At 40.0% G+C, this 19,202-nt stretch overlaps 1 long non-coding RNA gene across 1 annotated transcript; it reads left to right on the plus strand.

Moving 5' to 3' along the window:
- The first annotated feature begins 7,885 nt into the window (after positions 1-7,885).
- Positions 7,886-10,375, plus strand: LOC149979421 (uncharacterized). Its single transcript, XR_016485386.1, has 2 exons — positions 7,886-8,049; positions 8,145-10,375. It is a non-coding gene; the product is annotated as an uncharacterized LOC149979421 (long non-coding RNA).
- Positions 10,376-19,202: the final 8,827 nt, after the last annotated feature.

Here is a 19,202-nt window from a genome sequence, read left to right on the forward strand (position 1 = left end):
CTCTGATTAGGGATCATACTTAGGCAGCCCTTTTTCCCACCTTCAGTTGTGGGATCTTGATTTTGTTAGTTGCTGTATAGCCTGCAGAACTTTGCGTTCATTTATCTTTTGTTGTTTTTTTGGTGTTCATCAAAATAAAGAAAGATGTACGCTTACAACGCTGCACCTTGGTCTCATTCAATGACGGACGCAACAGAAAATCCCACCACAAACGGACCAAGCAGCGTGGTCAGGAGGAGAGGACACAACAGAAACCCGAGAGGCAGCCAGATGATGTGGGCGTCGGTGCTGAGGGGTTAGTCCGAGACCGAGGAGGAATTCTTGGACCGTTTGCAGGAGGAGTGGTTGGCAGTGGAGAGGGATGAAAGAGTTTGAAGGGGTTGGAGTCTGGAGCAAGACAGTTGCTTTGAGGAGCGTGTGACCCTTCAGGCACCTTGCTTTGCGATTACACGTACTGTGTCTCCGGTACGCATCCACAGCCTGGTGCGATCTGTTCCAGCTCCCCACATTTGCCGTGCTAGAGTTGGCTTTCGCCAGGACGGATTGTGTCGGCTCAGCGCTCCAGGTCTCCGGTGCGTCTCTTCGGCCCAGGATATCCTGCGCCGGCTCTGCGCACTGTGTCTCCGATGTGCCTTCACAGCCCAGTGCGTCCTGTGCCAGCTCCACGCAGTTGCCGGGCTAGGGTGAGCATCCAGCCAGGACGGTTTGTGCCAGCTAAGCGCTCCAGACCTCAGGTGCCTCTCCACAGCCCAGTTTATCCTGTGCCAGCTCCACGCACCCAGTCTCCTGTGCGTCTACCAAGCCTGGTAAGCCCTGTGCCAGCTCCACACACCAGGCCTCCAGTCCGTCTCCCCAGCCCGGTGCGTCCTGTGCCAGCTCTACGCACCCGGCCTCCAGTGATGATCCATGGCCTAAGCCTCCAGTGATGATCCATGGCATGAAGTCTCCAGTGATGATGATTGGCCCTGAGCCTGCAGTGATGATCCGCGGTCCGGAGTCTCAAGCGACGGTCTGCAGTCCGGAGAGTCCAGGGGAGTTCCCAGTCCGGAGCCACCTGCGAGGGTCCCCAGTCCGGAGCCTCCAGCGACGGTCCCCAGTCCGGAGCCTCCAGCGACGGTCCCCAGTCCGGAGCCTCCAGCGACGGTCCCCAGTCGGGAGCCTCCAGCGACGATTGGTGGTTCGGTACCTCCAGCAGTGATCTACGGTCCGGAGTCTGCAACAACGATCTACGGTCCGGAGTCCCCGGCGACGATCCCCGCACCAGAGGTGCCACCGAAGTTGGGGGAGCCTCAAGCGGAGCGGGGTCTGCATCCCGCACCGGAGCGGGGTCTGCATCCCGCACTGGAGCCTCCACCGAGATGAGATGCCCACCCGGACCCTCCCCTTATAGGTTCAAGTTTGCGGCCGGTGTCCGCACCTTTGGGGGGAGGGTGGGGTGGCGGGGTACTGTATACTACGTATACTGGTACTGTTGAGAAAAGTTTTGGTGTAGACTCAAGGTGTACATGTATTAGTGACATAGCCACTTATTGTGCCAGTGTATCAAATAGAAGTTTTATTTTATGGAGCAGTTTGTTGATTGCTATTATTATATTACATTAAATCAATGAGGGCCATATGTGGCAATAGTGTTTGATTCACATGGGTATTCAGTTTTTGTAAAGGTCCGGTCCCGGTTTGTATCTCTGTGGTCTTCGAGCACTGTGCTGCTGACAGTGTCTCTGGTGATACTGAACTTGTTTTTCAGCTTTTTACTATAATATATTGCAACATTTCTATCAACCCACTCTAATGCTTTTCCTGCAGGCTGTCATATCCTACCTGTACAGTAGCTGGTACTGGTTAATTTTTTAGAGTCTAAGATGTTGGGGGAGGGTGGGGGTGCTAAACTGACACATGGAATTGTTTTAAGACCTTCATACTATGGATAATCTAGCTATTTGATTTGGAATTCTAGGACCCCTTTAGGTATTAAAATCAACAACTTGGAGTCCACCTGTGGTAAATTCAATTGATCGTACATGATTTGGAAAGAGTGTGCAAAGCTGTCATCAAGGCAAAGGGTGGTTATTTGAAGAATCTGAAATATAAAATATATTTAGATTTGTTTAACACTTTTCTGGTTTCTACACGATTCAATGTGTTATTTCACAGCTTTGGTGCCTTCACTATTATGTAGAAAATAGTAAAAATAAAGAAAAATCCTTGAATGAGTAGGTGTTCTAAAAACTTTTGACCGGTAGTGTATGTTGCACAGGAGGTTGGTGGCACCTTAATTGGGGAGGACAGGCTCATGGTAACGGCTGGAGCGGAATTAGTGGAATGGCATCAAGTACATCAAACACATGGTTTGCATGTGTTTGATGCCATTCCATTCGATCCGTTACAGCCAATTATTATGAGCCATCCTCCCCTCAGCAGACTCCACTGGTATGTTGTAAACATTTGATCATAGGATGTTTGATATTTAGATTTATATTCAGACTCAGATCGCCCCCTCGTGGTATATACTTCTAACTTCAACTGTACAAGGAAGGAGTGAGTTTTAGTACAGGCCCAGTTCTGGTTTGTATTACTGTGGAGGCGATCACAATAATACACAGCTGTGTCTTCAATAATAAACTAAAGTTTAAAAAGATATTACGAGGGTAGGGGGCAGCATTGGGAATTTTGGATGAAAAGCGTGCTCACATTAACTGCCTGCTACTCAGCCATAAAAGCTAGAATATATAATTAGTACATTTGGATAGAAAACACTGAAGTTTCTAAAACTGTTTGAATGATGTCTGTGAGTCTAACAGAACTCATATGGCAAGCAATAACCTGAGAAAAAAATCCAACCAGGAAGTGGGAAATCTGAGGTTTGTAGTTTTTCAACTCTTGGCCTATCGAATACACAGTGTCTATAGGGTCAAATTGTACTTCCTAAGGCTTCCACTAGATGTCAACAGTCTTTAGAACCTTGTTTGATGCTTCTACTGTGAAGTGAGGGCTGTGCTAGAGAGCCATGAGCTCAATCTCGCACGTTCACGTGAGAGCGAGCTCTGTTCCATTGCAATTCTACAGACACATGAAATCTCCGGTTGGAACATTATTGAAGATTTATGTTAAAAACATCCGAAAGATTGATTCTATACTTCGTTTGACATGTTTCTATAGACTCTGTTATAACTTTTTGGACTTCTCGTCCGCTGGACCTGCACACGCGTAGTGAGTTTCGATTGTGTACCAAACGCCGAACAACAAGGAGGAATTTGGACATAAATGATGGACATTATCGAACAAAACTAACATTTATTTTGGAACTGGGATTCCTGGGAGTGCATTCTGATGAAGTTCATCAAAGGTAAGTGAATATTTATAATGCTGTTTCTGACTTCTGTTGACTCCAACATGGCGGATATTTCTTTGGGTGGATTTGGCGTCTGAGCGCCGTACTCAGATTATTGCATGGTTTGCTTTTTCCGTAAATAAATCTGACACAGCGGTTGCATTAAGGAGAAGTGCATCTAAAATTCCATGCATAACAGTTGTATCTTTTATTAAACATAATGCGCCAATGTAAACTCAGACTTTTGGATATAAATATTAACTTTACCGAACAGAAGATACATGTTTTATGTAACATGAAGTCCTATGAGTGTCATCTGATGAAGATCAAAGGTTAGTGATTAATTTTATCTCTTTCTTTTTATTTTATTTTTTATTTTACCTTTATTTAACCAGGTAGGCAAGTTGAGAACAAGTTCTCATTTACAATTGCGACCTGGCCAAGATAAAGCAAAGCAGTTCGACAGATACAACAACACAGAGTTACACATGGAGTAAAACAAACATACAGTCAATAATAAAGTATAAACAAGTCTATATACAATGTGAGCAAATGAGGTGAGAAGGGAGGTAAAGGCAAAAAAAGGCCTTGGTGGCAAGGTAAATACAATATAGCAAGTAAAACACTGGAATGGTAGTTTTGCAATGGAAGAATGTGCAAAGTAGAAATAAAAATAATGGGGTGCAAAGGAGCAAAATAAATAAATAAATTAAATACAGTTGGGAAAGAGGTAGTTGATAGGGCTAAATTATATGTGGGCTATGTACAGGTGCAGTAATCTGTGAGCTGCTCTGACAGTTGGTGCTTAAAGCTAGTGAGGGAGATAAGTGTTTCCAGTTTCAGAGATTTTTGTAGTTCGTTCCAGTCATTGGCAGCAGAGAACTGGAAAGAGAGACGGCCAAAGAAAGAATTGGTTTTGGGGGTGACTAGACTAGACTCTGCTTTTTGTGACTCCTCTCTGTGGCTGGAAAAATGGCTGTGATTTTGTGTGACTTGGCGCTAACCTAACATAATCGTTTGGGTTGCTTTCGTCCTAAATCCTTTTTGAAATCGGACACTGGGGCTGGATTTACAACAAGATTACCTTTAAAATTGTGTAAAAAACATGTATGTTTGAGGAATTTTAATTATGGGATTTCTGTTGTTTTGAATTTGTCGCCCTGCAGTTTCACTGGCTGTTGACGAGGTGGGACGCTACCGTCCCACATACCCTAGTGAGTTCAAAAAATGACAAAAGAATATTACATAATGATAACGAGGCTATATAGAGGGGGTACCGGTACTGAGTCAATGTGTAGGGTTACAGGTTATTCAAGGTAATTTGTACTTGTAAGTAGGGGTAAAGTGACTATGGATAGATAATAAGCAGTGTGTAGCAACAGTGTAAAAACAGGGGTAAATAGTCCGGGTGCGCATTTGATTAATCTTTCAGCAGTCTTAGGGGTAGAAGCTGTTAAGGCTGCAATCCCGTTAACGGGATCGATAACAGCCAGTTAAAGCACCAATTTCAAAACATCAAAAATCTCATAATTAAAATTCCTCAAAAAAAATACATGTATCTCATACCATTTTAAAGCTAAGCTTGTTGTTAATCCCACCACAGTGTCCGATTTCAAATATGCTTTACAGCAAAAGCACCAAACGATTATGTTAGATCACCTCATAGCCACAGAAAAACACAGCCATTTGTTTTTTCCAGCCGAAGAGAGGGGTTTCAAAAAGCGCAAATATAGATAAAATGAATCACTAACCTTTGATGATCTTCATCAGATGACACTAATAGGGCTTCATGTAACACAATGCATGTATGTTTTATTTGATAAAGTTAATGTTTATCAAAATATGAGTTTACATTGGCGTGTTACATTCACTAGTTCAGTTCCAAAAACATCCAGTGATTTTGCATAGCCACATCATACAACAGAAATACTCATCATAAATGTAGTTGATAATACAAGTTATGCACATGGAATTATAGATATACCTCTCCTTAAACAATTAAAGCTAATTTTCCAAAATTTCTGAAAATGGATATATAGCGTTTAGAAATTAAACTCTTCAAATATGCTTTTAGATAACAGATGAACATCATTAATGTAAACTAAAATAGGTAATGGACCAATGAGAACCCCCAAAATGAAATGTTCATTTTCTGATTTAGAGATGTTCAGTGATGACAATAACAATGGAAGTGATAATAATAATGATAATAATAATAGTAATATACTGTAAAGAAATGAATGTTTTCTTCAAACAATCTGAAGTCAACCTGTCAGGCCTATTATTATCATCAGTAGTAACACAGTAGTAAATGTCATGATGAACTCTTAGCATGATGTGTCTCTGTTCCTCAGTCTCCTCTGTCTTTCATCCACTCTGCAGTGAGAGTTGACAAAATTGACAAAATGTTGCATTTCATTTTGACACGTTCATAACGCAGGTCAACCCAGATTATAATAGTCCTATACTTTTTTTTTACCAACTCTATATGCAAAGGAGCCTAACTCTCTCCAGAAGTTAAGGGGAATGAATAATTTTGCACGCCCAATTTTTCAGTTTTTGATTTGTTAAAAAAGGTTGAAACATCCTATAAATGTCGTTCCACTTCATGATTGTGTCCCACTTGTTGTTGATTCTTCACAAAAAAATACAGTTTTATATCTTTATGTTTGAAGCCTGAAATGTGGCAAAAGGTCGCAAAGTTCAAGGGGGCCGAATACTTTCGCAAGGCACTGTATTTATGTAAAGAGCAGTGTCCATCTGTCCTTCACTCAGTTGGTGTAGACAAGTGCAGCTTGCACCAGTTTAACTACAACTCAAAACCATGTTCCCTACATCTCTGCTGCTGCTGGCAGCTGCATCCTGTGAGTCTCTCTCCATTTGGGGGGATATAAATAGACAAATAAAAAAAACAATTATTATTATTTCAAAAGCCCAACTAACTGGTTAATGCTGAGTAATTTGGACAATTGTTCATTGTTTTCTTTTTCACAGGTGTGCACTGTGGTGTTGAGCTCACCCAGCAAGGCCCAATGGCCATAGAGCATGAACACTCTTTGGACCTGTAAGGTCTGAGTATTCTTTGATTAATGATAACTACGCAACAACTTGGATCCAACAGCCAGCAGGGAAAGCACCAGAATGGATTGCTCATATTTGGGGTGGTAAAATTATTAGATTAAACTATTTAGTGAAAAACAAGTTCAGCATTTCCAAAGCCACTTCTAGAACCATAGTGATTTTAACAGGTCAAAGTCTGCAGACTGATGACACAGCTATGCATTACTTTGCTCTCTACCCTCCACAGTGACACAAACCAGGGTCAGCCCCTTTTGAACAATAACATAGATGTTAGTGTAACAGCTTAGACCACGTCAACAGATAATAGTATCCTCTAAAACAGGAGAAATGACATGACTGGAAATAAGTTGTCTGGTTTGTGGACAACTTCCCTTAGAATTTATTAAAAACATTCTCAAAATAGCTTTTGTAATTTTCTTTTGGTAATAAAAATAATCACTCACATATAAACCATCCATCACAAACACGTAAAAATAAATTTGGACCTTATTCCTATTTAACCAATTTACACCATCACTCATTCATTCATTACCCAGTGCAAGACCATTCACATGCACACTGGCCTATCCCCACAGCTTAAAACGTTTCATTTAACTAGCATACATGGCTAGAAACACAGTGCAATATATTCACTAACCCTCCCTGAGTAACAATGAGCAGCCATCTGTCACAACAACTTCGTAAAACCACTAACAGACCATTAGTAGTATATTTTCCTTACAAATAACAATAACGCGCATAAATGTATACATAATACCGACCTATAAAACAGGAGAAATGAGACTGGAAATAAGATGTCTGGTTTGTGCACAGTTTTGCTCAGAACAAGGAAGTAGTGCCAAGGTCAAAGTACATTACCAACCAGAGCGCCCAGATATCGCAGTCTCCCGCTTGCGGTAACTCTTGGTATGAACGACATCCAATATAACGTCTGGAGGACATACGTTCTTAAACAGAATATTTATTTAGAAAAATAAGGCATACATTTTGTGTGCGTCACATTTGCTGGCAAACATACTTATACTAATACCACAGTATTGGCACAGAATTAGTAGTGATATTTAATCATTATATTATTTAGTAGCATGCTCCCCTTTTCATTTGTTTGTTTCCATTGGTTTATTCTGAGTGCAGGATGACTAATCATCCCTGCACCAAGGCCACTAGAGGGCAAGCTAGGTTAACTGGAGGGTCATATGGCATGAAGTACGGTATATTTGCATAATTGGTACCAGAACATGTGGTGTTTATTAGGCATCATCATTATGAATCCAGTATTTCCAGAATTGACATACTAAAGGAGAACTTGGCCAAAATACCCTATACTAATAATATCTAACCCATATGATAAACATTGAAACATATTATGAAGTTAAACGCTTATAAATCATATAGACATACAACACAGTGCCTCTTGAGTAGTGAAGTAATCCATGGACTGTATTTAAACTCTATTTGCTCTTCCCACCCAGTGAGGAGGAGTCAATGCAAAACTCTGAGCTCTTCCATCACTACTTATCTCACTGCAGAGTGGATGAAAGACAAACTGACTCGACTGAGGAACAGAGACACGTCATACAAAGAGTTCATCATGACATTTACTACTGTGTTTTTACTGATGATAATAGGACTGAGAGGTGAAGACTCATTTTGTTTGAAGAAAACCTTCAGATTGTTATTATGTGAGGTTTTGAGTCCATCTATTAGCTCTAATGTTACTTTCTTCCAACAGGTGTTCAGAGTCAAACACTGACTGAGTCTGGACCAGTGGTTAAAAAGCCTTTAGAAGCCCACAAACTGACCTGTACAGCCTCTAATTTAGACATAAATGGCTATTGGATTGCATGGATCAAACAGGCTCCTGGTAAAGGACTAGAATTTGTGGCAGCGCATTATGACATTAGAAATATTGCCTACTCTCAGTCTGTTCAGGGTCGGTTCACCATCTCCAGAGACAACAGCATGAAGCAGGTGTATCTCCAGATGAACAGCCTGAAGACTGAAGACTCTGCTGTGTATTATTGTGCCAGAGACACAGTGACACAGGAGGCTGCAGCGCTGTGCATAAACTGATCTCCGTGTAAAACTCTCTATGAGTCTATGATCTAATCTCTGTTCCCATCAACCACGTGTAAACAACACATACCATAGTCTCACAGACTATTAATGAAATATTTAAAAATCAAACATTTGATAAGAAAATAAATAACCCACACATAGACATTTCATGGGCTGTGTATGGATCCTTGAGGGACACCAACAATTAGATTGCTATGATTGCTAGTCGTTTACTGGCCAACAAGCTACTCAGATCAATTAGCTGGTATTGCAACTATTGAAACTGAAACAGAGGAATTACTATCAGAACCCAAATTAAGAAATCAAAGATTCTCCCGCTTCTATAAAGAACTGTACACCGCTGATTGTAAATCTACACCAAGCCAGACTAAGTCCTTTCTAAAATAATTAAGAACTAATTTTCTCTCAGAGGAAGCCACCTCACTGGGAGCCCAAATCTCTCTCAATGAACTCAGAAGGGCATTGGATAGCATGAATAAAGGAAAATCACCTGGATGGGACGGTGATCCTCCGAAGGTCTATTTAAAATTGTTGAATCAATTAGGTCCACTATTGCTCAAAATGAATAACACAGCTGTTAATTAACAAGGGTTCATTTACTTTTTAAAAAGGTAAGGATGCCACCCAGTATTTTCACTAATGCCCCCTATCTTTGATAAAAAGAGAAACTGTTTTCCAAAATGTTGTCATCGCATCTCGAGATTTACATACCCAAATTGGTCCAGACAGACCAAAAACATTTATCCATGGGTGATACAAAATGTTATTATCAATGTTTATAATTTTCAATTATTATAATCGGTCTGCAACCCAGAGTATGTAGAGTTCTGGTTTAACTTCTTATGGCTGCAGGGGCAGTATTGAGTAGCTTGGATGAAAAGGTGCCCATAGTAAACGGCCAGCTCCTCAGTCTCGGTTGCTAATATATGCATATTATTATTGGATAGAAAACACTCTAAAGTTTCCAAAACTGTCAAAACATTGTCTGTGAGTATAACAGAACTGATATTGCAGGCGAAACCCTGACGAAAATCAAACCAGGAAGTGGCTTCTATTTTGAAAACTCCTTGTTTCATAGACTCTCTTTGCTCCATTTAAAGGGATATCAGCCAGATTCCTTTTCCTATCGCTTCCTCAAGGTGTCAGTCTTCAGACAGTTTCAGGCTTTTATTTTGAAAAATTTGCCAGAAAGATAACATCACGTCAAGTGGTCGCATGAGTTTTGCTTGCGCAACAGAGTTTGGACAGCCATTGCTTTTCCCTCTCCTACTGATAAAGACATTTGTGGTTGATATATTATCAAGTTTATATTTTAAAAACAACCTGAGGATTGATTCGAAAAAACGTTTGACATGTTTCTGTGGACATTACGGAAACTATTTGGAATTTGTCTGCTTTGTCGTGACTGCTCTTTCTTGTGGATTTCTGAACAAACAGACGGAGGTATTTTGGATATAAAAATAATCTTTATGGAACAAAAGGAACATTTATTGTGTAACTGAGAGTCTCGTGAGTGAAAACATCCGAAGATCATCAAAGGTGAACGATTAATTTGATTGCTTTTCTGATTTTCGTGACCAAGCTACTTGATGCTAAGTGTACATAATGTTTTGTCGAGCGATCGACAAACTTACACAAACGCTTGGATTGCTTTCGCTGTAAAGCATATTTTCCAAATCTGACAACAGGTGGATTAACAAAAGGCTAAGCTGTGTTTTCCTATATTGCACTTGTGATTTCATGAATATAAATATTTGTAGTAATATTCATTGAATGTAGCGCTATGCAATTCAGCGGTTGTTGATGACAATTATCCCGCCCAATTTTTCAGTTTTTGATTTGTTAAAAAAGTTTGAAATATCCAATAAATGTCGTTCCACTTCATGATTGTGTCCCACTTGTTGTTGATTCTTCACAAAAAAATACAGTTTTATATCTTTATGTTTGAAGCCTGAAATGTGGCAAAAGGTCACAAAGTTCAAGGGGGCCGAATACTTTCGCAAGGCACTGTAAATGTATCTCCACACCAATATATCAACTATTAAGACTAATGCTCAGTCTCAAAACATGTCAAATTATAATTTAATAAGTTAACCTTACCAAACGCGTCAAAACCATACATCATTAAAAGATTTTCAGACATTTAAACTCCAAGTATAAATTGTGAACTTTTGTCCCCGTGTTGCTGATCTTCAACACACAATACTAAAGCCATTATATATAGTAAACACATCATACTAAAGCCCTTATAGTCAACACATCATACTAAAGCCATTATAGTCAACACATCATACTAAAGCCCTAATAGTCAACACATTATACTAAAGCCATTATATATAGTCAACACATCATACTAAAGCCATTATAGTCAACACATCATACTAAAGCCATTATATATAGTCAACACATCATACTAAAGCCATTATATATAGTCAACACATCATACATAAAGCCATCATATATAGTCAACACATCATACTAAAGCCATCATATATAGTCAACACATCCTACTAAAGCCATTATAGTCAACACATCATAGTCAAGCCATCATATATAGTCAACACATCATACTAAAGCCATCATATATAGTCAACACATCATACTAAAGCCATTATAGTCAACACATCATACTAAAGCCATCATATATAGTCAACACATCATACTAAAGCCATTATAGTCAACACATACTAAAGCCATCATAGTCAACACGTCTCATAAGTAGAATCTGAACCACAGAGAGAAGAACAAAGAACAGGGAGGAGAGAGAATAAAGGAATAGAGCAGATCTCTCCCTGTCAGGATATTTATTTCTCTAGAGGGTGGTCTATGCAAAGTCTCCCTCCCGTTTATCCCTTCATAATCAGACACTCAGATTGTGCACGACAGCCACAGTGACACAGGAGGCTGCAGTGCTGTACAAAACTGATTTTAACATTGATCTTAGTATGAAAGATTCTAAAAGACTCAATGCAACACAATTTGCATCAACTACACACACTGGTCGACACATGAAATACTCTCATAGACAGATCAGATTTTCAATTAAATCTAAAATGATAATCCATGAAAACATATAAAAACACGTACCTGCCAATTTTGGATCAAAAATATGAAGAAAAAGTCATAAAAGTAATCATGTGAATCAAAATTAAATATATAATATCTGATGGCAAACTATAGTACAACCCCCCCATCCATCCCCCAGCCAGCACTTAGACTGTAATGAGTTAATAGGCTTCTTGATATGCCACACGTCACTTGTCAGGTGGTAGCCTAGTGGTTAGAGCGTTGCAAGATCGAATCCCAGAGCTGACAAGGTACAAATCTGTTGTTCTGAACTAGGCCATCATTGAAAATGAGAATTTGTTATTAACTGACTTGCATAGTAATATAAAGGTTAAAAAAATAGAGAAATGCTCACTAAAATTTGTTCACAAAAATAAGTTTTTTGTACTTATGGAACATTGATTTTATGGGATCTTTTATTTCAGCTCATGAAACATGGGACCAACACTTTACATGTTGCATTTATATATTTGTTCAGTGTAGATCCTTGGCATATTCAATTAGATACGATTAATAATTACATTTGCAGTACCAGTCAAAAGTTTGGACACACTTACTATTTCAAGGGTTTGGCTTTATTTATTTTTTTAAATTTTCTACATCAAAACTATGAAATAAAACATATGGAATAACCAAAAAATCATGTAGTAACCAAAAAAAAATGTTAAACATATCAAAATATATTTTATTATTGAGATTCTTCAAAGTAACCACCCTTTGCCATGATGACAGCTTCGTACACTTTTGGCATTCTCTCAACCAGCTTCATGAGGTAGACACCTGGAATGAATTTCAATTAACAGGTGTGCCTTGTTAAAAGCTAATTGTGGAATTTATTTTTGTCTTAATGTGTCAGATTTTAAAAAAACATTACGGAAAACCATGCAATAATGCCATGCAATAATCTGAGTAAGGCGCTCAGAGACATACACAACCCAAGAAGATATCCGCCATGTTGGAGTCAACATAAGTCAGAAATAGCATTATAAATATTCACTTACCTTTGATGATCTTCGTCAGAATGCGCTCCCAGGAATCCCAGTTCCACAATAAATGTTTGATTTGTTCCATTATGTCCATAATTTATGTCCAAATTCCTCCTTTTGCTAGGGCGTTTAGTAAACAAATCGAGACTCACAATAAATGTTTGATTTGTTCCATTATGTCCATCATTTATGTCCAAATTCCTCCTTTTGTTAGGGCGTTTAGTAAACAAATCGAGACTCATGAGGCGCGGGGCGGGGCAAGTCCAGGGGAAATGTCAGACGAAAATTCCAAAAGGTTATATTACTAGTCGTAGAAACATATCAAACGATGTATAGAATCAATCTTTGGGATGTTTTTATCATAAATGTCCAATAATGTCCCAACAGGAGAATTCATTTGTCTGTAGAAAAGCAATGGAACGAGAGGTAACTTTCTCATGACCGCGCATCGTGAGCCCGTGGCTGCTGATATACCTCTGACTCATTTCCCTCTCATTCAGCCCCCATTCACAGTAGAAGCCTGAAACAATGTTCTAAAGACTGTTGACATCTAGTGGAAGCCTTAGGAAGTGCAAGATGACCTATATCCCACTATATATTCAATACGGGCTGAGTTGAAAAACTACAAACCTCAGATTTCCCACTTCCTGGTTGGATTTTTTCTCAGGTTTTTTCCTGCCATATCAGCTCTGTTATCCTGTTACGGACATGGTTCCTGCACAGGAACCACATCAGCGGAAATTTCAGAGCGCCACCGATAGTACTCGATAAATCTCAAACTTTCATTAAAACACACACGCAAGATACTCAATTAAAGCTACACTCGTTGTGAATCTAGCCAACATGTCAGATTTGTAAAATGCTTTTCGGCGATAGCATGAGAAGCTATTATCTGATAGCATGCACCCCCCAAAATACCTGAACAAGACCTAAACAAAAGATTTTGCGGTAGCCGGCGCTACACAAAACGCAGAAATAAAATATAAAACATTCATTACCTTTGACGAGTTTCTTTGTTGGCACTCCTATATGTCCCATAAACATCACAATTGGGTATTTTTCCCGATTAAATCCGTCATTGTATCCCCAAAATGTCATTTTATGAAGGCCGGTCTGATCCAGGAAAAATCACCTTTTCAAGATTTTTTTTAAAATAAAAAAATAAAAAAGTTGCCTATAAACTTTTACAAATCACTTCAAACTACTTTTGTAAACCAACTTTAGGTATTAATAAACGTTAATAATCGATCAAATTGATCACGGGGCGATCTGTATTCGATAGCAGCAAGTCTTGAAATCATTGTCCATTTTTTCACTTTCATAGCTTCCTCCGGTGCGCCCTAAGACAGGAAGTGCCTACACGTCATTCCACCAAGGATACATCTACAATGAAATGCCAGTACTGGCGGCATCGTGTGGAAGCTGTCGGCGTTATAATGGGAACCTCATCTATTTTCTATCGCCTTAGACAATACATTGACTGGCGGATGAATCTTTTTTTTGTGTTTTTGGTGACCAGTTTTCCCAGGGATTTTTACTCCTTAACACGTTCTGTTATAGCCACAGACACGATTTAACCAGTTTTAGAGACTTCAGAGTGTTTTCTATACACACATACGTATCATATGCATATACTATATTCCTGGCATGAGTAGCAGGACGTTGAAATGTTGCGCGATTTTTTACAAAAAGCGGCGAAAATTCGCATCATCCGTAACAGGCTCACAGATATCATTCAAACAGTTTTAGAAACTTCAGAGTGTTTCCTATCAAAATCTACTAATTATATGCATATTCTAGCTTTTAGGACAGAGTAGCATTTAGTGTACTCTGGGCACCAGCTACTGAGTAGCTATCCAAGCTGCTCAATACTGCCCCCCTGTCCCAAATAAGTTAATTACTTGTTCATGTGACATCAAGAAAGCTTGACCAGTCTAGGCAAGAGGTAGTTTGAATGTTACTGTTTGGATTCTTGTAGTGTAGTGCTTTGTGATATTGTTGTTTTATTATTTACACTACTGATACTCAGTATTATTCTAGTGTGACACAAAGAGAGGTAGTAGTACCCCACCTATCCATGTTGTACAGCTGGTTCACCAGCTTCAGTCAGTGTTTCTGTCGAGCAGTGGAGGTTCTAGCTTGTATGGCTCACTGGTTGAATCCCCCCTTCAGCGGGGTATTCACCTACCTTAACTGTAATTTTTATTCAGACATTTGGAACAACACAAATAAATGGTCATTTAAAACGATATGAATCTAAAAATATATACAAAAAAGACTCATAACTATCGAAAATAATTAATAAAGACTTATAGAAACAAATTCTAGTTAATGAATACCAATGTAAAAAAATCAAATTATTACACTATTACCCTATTGCTAACAAAAAACACACAAATTAAACTAAATTGCACATATCCTATATCACACAAATACACAAAATAACACACTTATAAAGAATATAACCTGATTATTACACTAATGCACTTCACACAAGAAACACACAATAATTGTTCTGCAAACTAAATTGCAGAACAATTATTATTATTATTTTTTGTATTTAAAAAAAAAAAACTTTATTTAACCAGGCAAGTCAGTTAATAACAAATTCTTATGTTCAATGACGGCCTAGGAACAGTGGGTTAACTGCCTGTTCAGGGGCAGAACGACAGATTTGTACCTTGTCAGCACGGGGGTTTGAACTTAAAACCTTCCGGTTACTAGTCCAACGCTAATAGCATTAGTCCTGTACAAAGTTAGAGGTGCGCTATTTGATAGATTCCCCCGCTCCCCCTACCTCAGGCTTCCAGTGGGGAGACCTGAGGTCAACCTAACCCTGCCCCCCTCCCCATCTCGTACTTCTGAGTGGGAGCCCTTCCCAGGCAGTAGCCTACCTAGCTCACAAACTATCAGGGCGCCCACCCCGGCAAGGTTAATTGACCCACATGCTGACATGATATCATTGACGTGATGAGCAACTGAGTGATAGAGAACCCATCACGCAAATGTCACCATTCAAAATGTAATAAAACATTTTTTTTAGTGTGCGGGCACCCCGTGCCGCCCCCAGCAAGATGCTGCCCTGGGCGGCTGCCCATGTCGCCTATACCTAAACCCGCCACTGGCGAGCACAATAATAAACAGCAGAGTCCTCTTGGCCTACAATAACTGTGTGCTTGTGAAGACATTCTCAGTCAGAGTGAACTGGCCTTTTATTCATTCTCCCATTCCACTCCAGGGCTTTTTCGTAAGCTCCATTGTTTAGTGATAGTTAGTGCAGGGCTCACTGTAATGTCAGCCAGGCGACCTATAATGGGAAGGCCAGAGCTGACTGTCTGATTATAAAAGTATGAAAGCATTGACTTTGCATAGACCTCCCACCAGAGGTTTAAATAGAGACTGCGAGGAAGAGTTGATGATGTCAACATTGTTTCTCAGAACAGCACAGGATGACAATATATTAGGGTCACCCAAAGATCTAAATTTGTTCCATTACTGTTTAACATTAATGACCTTTGTGGTACATGTATTTAATATTGCATTAATTGTTTAATGAAATTTGAAATCTGGTTTCATTTAAATAAGATCACCAAATTGAAAAACATAACCGAATAGTAATGTAATAGTAATGTTAGTTATTTACTATTGTCAACTGACTTGAAATGGCTTTAAAGTTTTCAGTTAAAGGTTTATAATGATATTCATACAGTTATCTTGACAAGTTGTCAGGTATATTTAATTTTTTTCAAGTAATCATGTATATTATTGTTATAATTTAGAGTACGATGTGCCTACTCCCTCCTATAGTGTTGGTGGGCCGTGGGATTGATGTTGACAGAGACTAGAGCTCAGAATTGTTTCACATACTCTCACAGTAAGAGAAGTGCTGGATCAGTTTTATACAGTGCTGCAGACTCCTGTGTCACTGTGTCTCTGCAACAATAATACACAGCAAGGTCTTCAGTCTTCAGACTGTTCATCTGTAGATGGTGAACCGACCCTGAAAAGACGGGGAGTAGTAGATGTAACTGCCGGGACCAATAATGGTAGCAACCTTTCCCAGGAGCCTGTCTGATCCAAGCATTTCAATAGCTGCTTCTAAACCAAGCATATGTGCAAGTCAGTTTGTGGGATTCTTCAGACTTTTTAACCACTGATTGAGACTCAGTCATTGTCTGACCCTGAACACCTGTGGAAATGAAATGACAAAAATACATTCAAACATATAATCAACGACATCTTTGTAGCAGATGATTTCTGAAAAATCCCTGAAAATGATGGTACATTTGTTTTAGTGGACACAGAATATTGTCACTTACTTATTGGAGAGTACGAAACTTTGTTCGGTGATAGTCAGGTTAGTGCAGGGCTTGCTGTAATGTCAGTCCAAGTTGCCTAGACTGTGAAAGCCAGAGATTTTACATATGGGATGTTCAGACTAGATACGTTTGATTTTATACAATGCTGAACAGCACAGAAACAAGCGCATTTCCCTATGTGGGACAATACAAGTTGTATTGAATTATATGTATCTCTTACTGCACATCCCCTCTTGGGAATCTATTGTGGAGTTCAAGGATCTATAATAATTTCAGCAACTTTTGTGTAGTGTTAAGTGTGTGTTTTAAGAACAGACGCGCTTCATTGCCTCTCATCCTGGGATCACTGTTGATCCGTTTTTGTATGGCGCTTCAGCTTCCTGTGTCACTGTGTCTCTAGCACAATAATAAACAGCAGAGTCTTCAGTCTTCAGGCTTTTCACCTCTAAGTACAGCTGGTTTTTTGAGCCGTCTTTGGTGATGGTGAACTGGCCCTGGAGAGACTGGGCAAATACAGTGCCAGTGCCACCGTCAATGCGCCCAATCCACTCAAGTCCTTTCCCTGGTTTCTGACGGATCCAATGCAGATAGCTTAGAGAAAGGCCAGAGACAGCACAGGACAGTGTTACTGACTCTCTAGGTTTCTTCACCACTGGCTCAGAGGAAGTGAGTGACTGCCCCTGAACAGCTGAAAAACAGACAAAGAGGTTAGATTACTGTGACCCTCCAGCCAAGTAGCACAGCTCCTCTCCTGTTTCCTACACTGGACAGAAATAACTCCAGTTAACTCACCTGAGATGAAAGTCAGGAGGAACACACATTCTAAAAGTGTCATTGTGGAAAGGTTCTACGATTCTAGAAGCAAGGGAAGAGACTGGGAGTGGCCGTCGTGACTGAGGGAGATCTGTGGAGGGCAGTTATATCAGACTATTGAAATGGGAGGAGACCTTGGATCTATGTGAATCGAAACACATTTGCATCTCTATGGTGTTAAATGTTTCTCTCCATTGCTCTAGTTGTCTAAATCCTACATACTGTATCTTGGCACTGTTGAGAAATGTTTTTGTGAAGAATCAAGGTGTACATGTTATAATACTTATTGTGCCAGTGTATCAACAATAAGTGTTATGTCATAGAGCAGTTTTTCGATTTATATTATTTTCTTCTATTGAATCACTGGTGGCCATATGTTGCACTTGTGCTTGATTCTCATGGGTTTTCAGTTTTAGAACAGGTCCATGTCTTGGTTAGTATCATTGTAGTCATCCAGCACAATAATACACAGTCTCTTAATGCAGTTTGTGATTATGTTACGCCTGTGCTGGTTAAAATAGTTGTTTTTTATGGGGCTTTTTGCTCAGATAATCGCATCGTATTCTTTCGCAGTAAATCCTTTTTTAAATCTGACAACGCAGTTGGATTAGCAAGATTCTAGGCTTTCGATACATGTGAGACACGTGTATTTTCATGAATGTTTAATATGACTATTTATGTAGCGATCACCATATGTTGTGGAATTTCAGCCCGCTAGTGGATTCCGTGCGCAGAGAGATTAAGTCTGCAGACTCTGTCCTGTTAGAAACAGTATGTTGCTGGAAGTGTCTCTGGTGATGCTGAACTTGTGTTTCAGTTAATCTTTATAAGTTGTGCTTCATCATGACAAATTACGCCAATCCTCTCCAGTGTTTTTCCTGTAGACAGTCCAAGCTGTACAGTAGGTGCTGGTCAAGTTGCTGTACCAGGCGGTGATACAGCCCGACAGGATGCTCTTGATTCTTCACGACGCTGTCTGTGTGGGTGGACCAATTCAGTTTGTCCGTGACGTGTACGCCGAGGAACTTATAACTTACTACCCTCTCCACTACTGTCCCGTCGATGTGGATAGGGGGGTGCTCCCTCTGCTGTTTCCTGAAGTCCACAATCATCTCCTTTATTTTGTGAGGTTATTTTCCTGACACCACACTCCAAGGGCCCTCACCTCCTCCCTGTATGCCGTCTCGTCGTTGTTGGTAATCAAGCCTGCCACTGTAGTGTCATCCGCAAACTTGATGATTGAGTTGGAGGCGTGCATGGCCACGCAGTCGTGGGTGAACAGGGAGTACAGGAGAGGGTTCAGAACGCACCCTTGTGGGGACCCAGTTTTGAGGATCAGCGGGGTGGAGATGTTGTTACCTACCCTCACCACCTGGGGGCGGCCCGTCAGGAAGTCCAGTACCCAGTTGCACAGGGCGGGGTCGAGACCTAGGGTCTCAAGCTTGATGACGAGTTTGGAGGGTACTATGGTGTTAAATGCTGAGCTGTAGTCGATGAACAGCATTCTCACATAGGTATTCCTCTTGT

The sequence above is a fragment of the Oncorhynchus mykiss genome, chromosome 12, assembly GCF_057628025.1.
Source record: "Oncorhynchus mykiss isolate SJ-2025 chromosome 12, ASM5762802v1, whole genome shotgun sequence".
NCBI classification, from domain to species: Eukaryota; Metazoa; Chordata; class Actinopteri; order Salmoniformes; family Salmonidae; genus Oncorhynchus; species Oncorhynchus mykiss.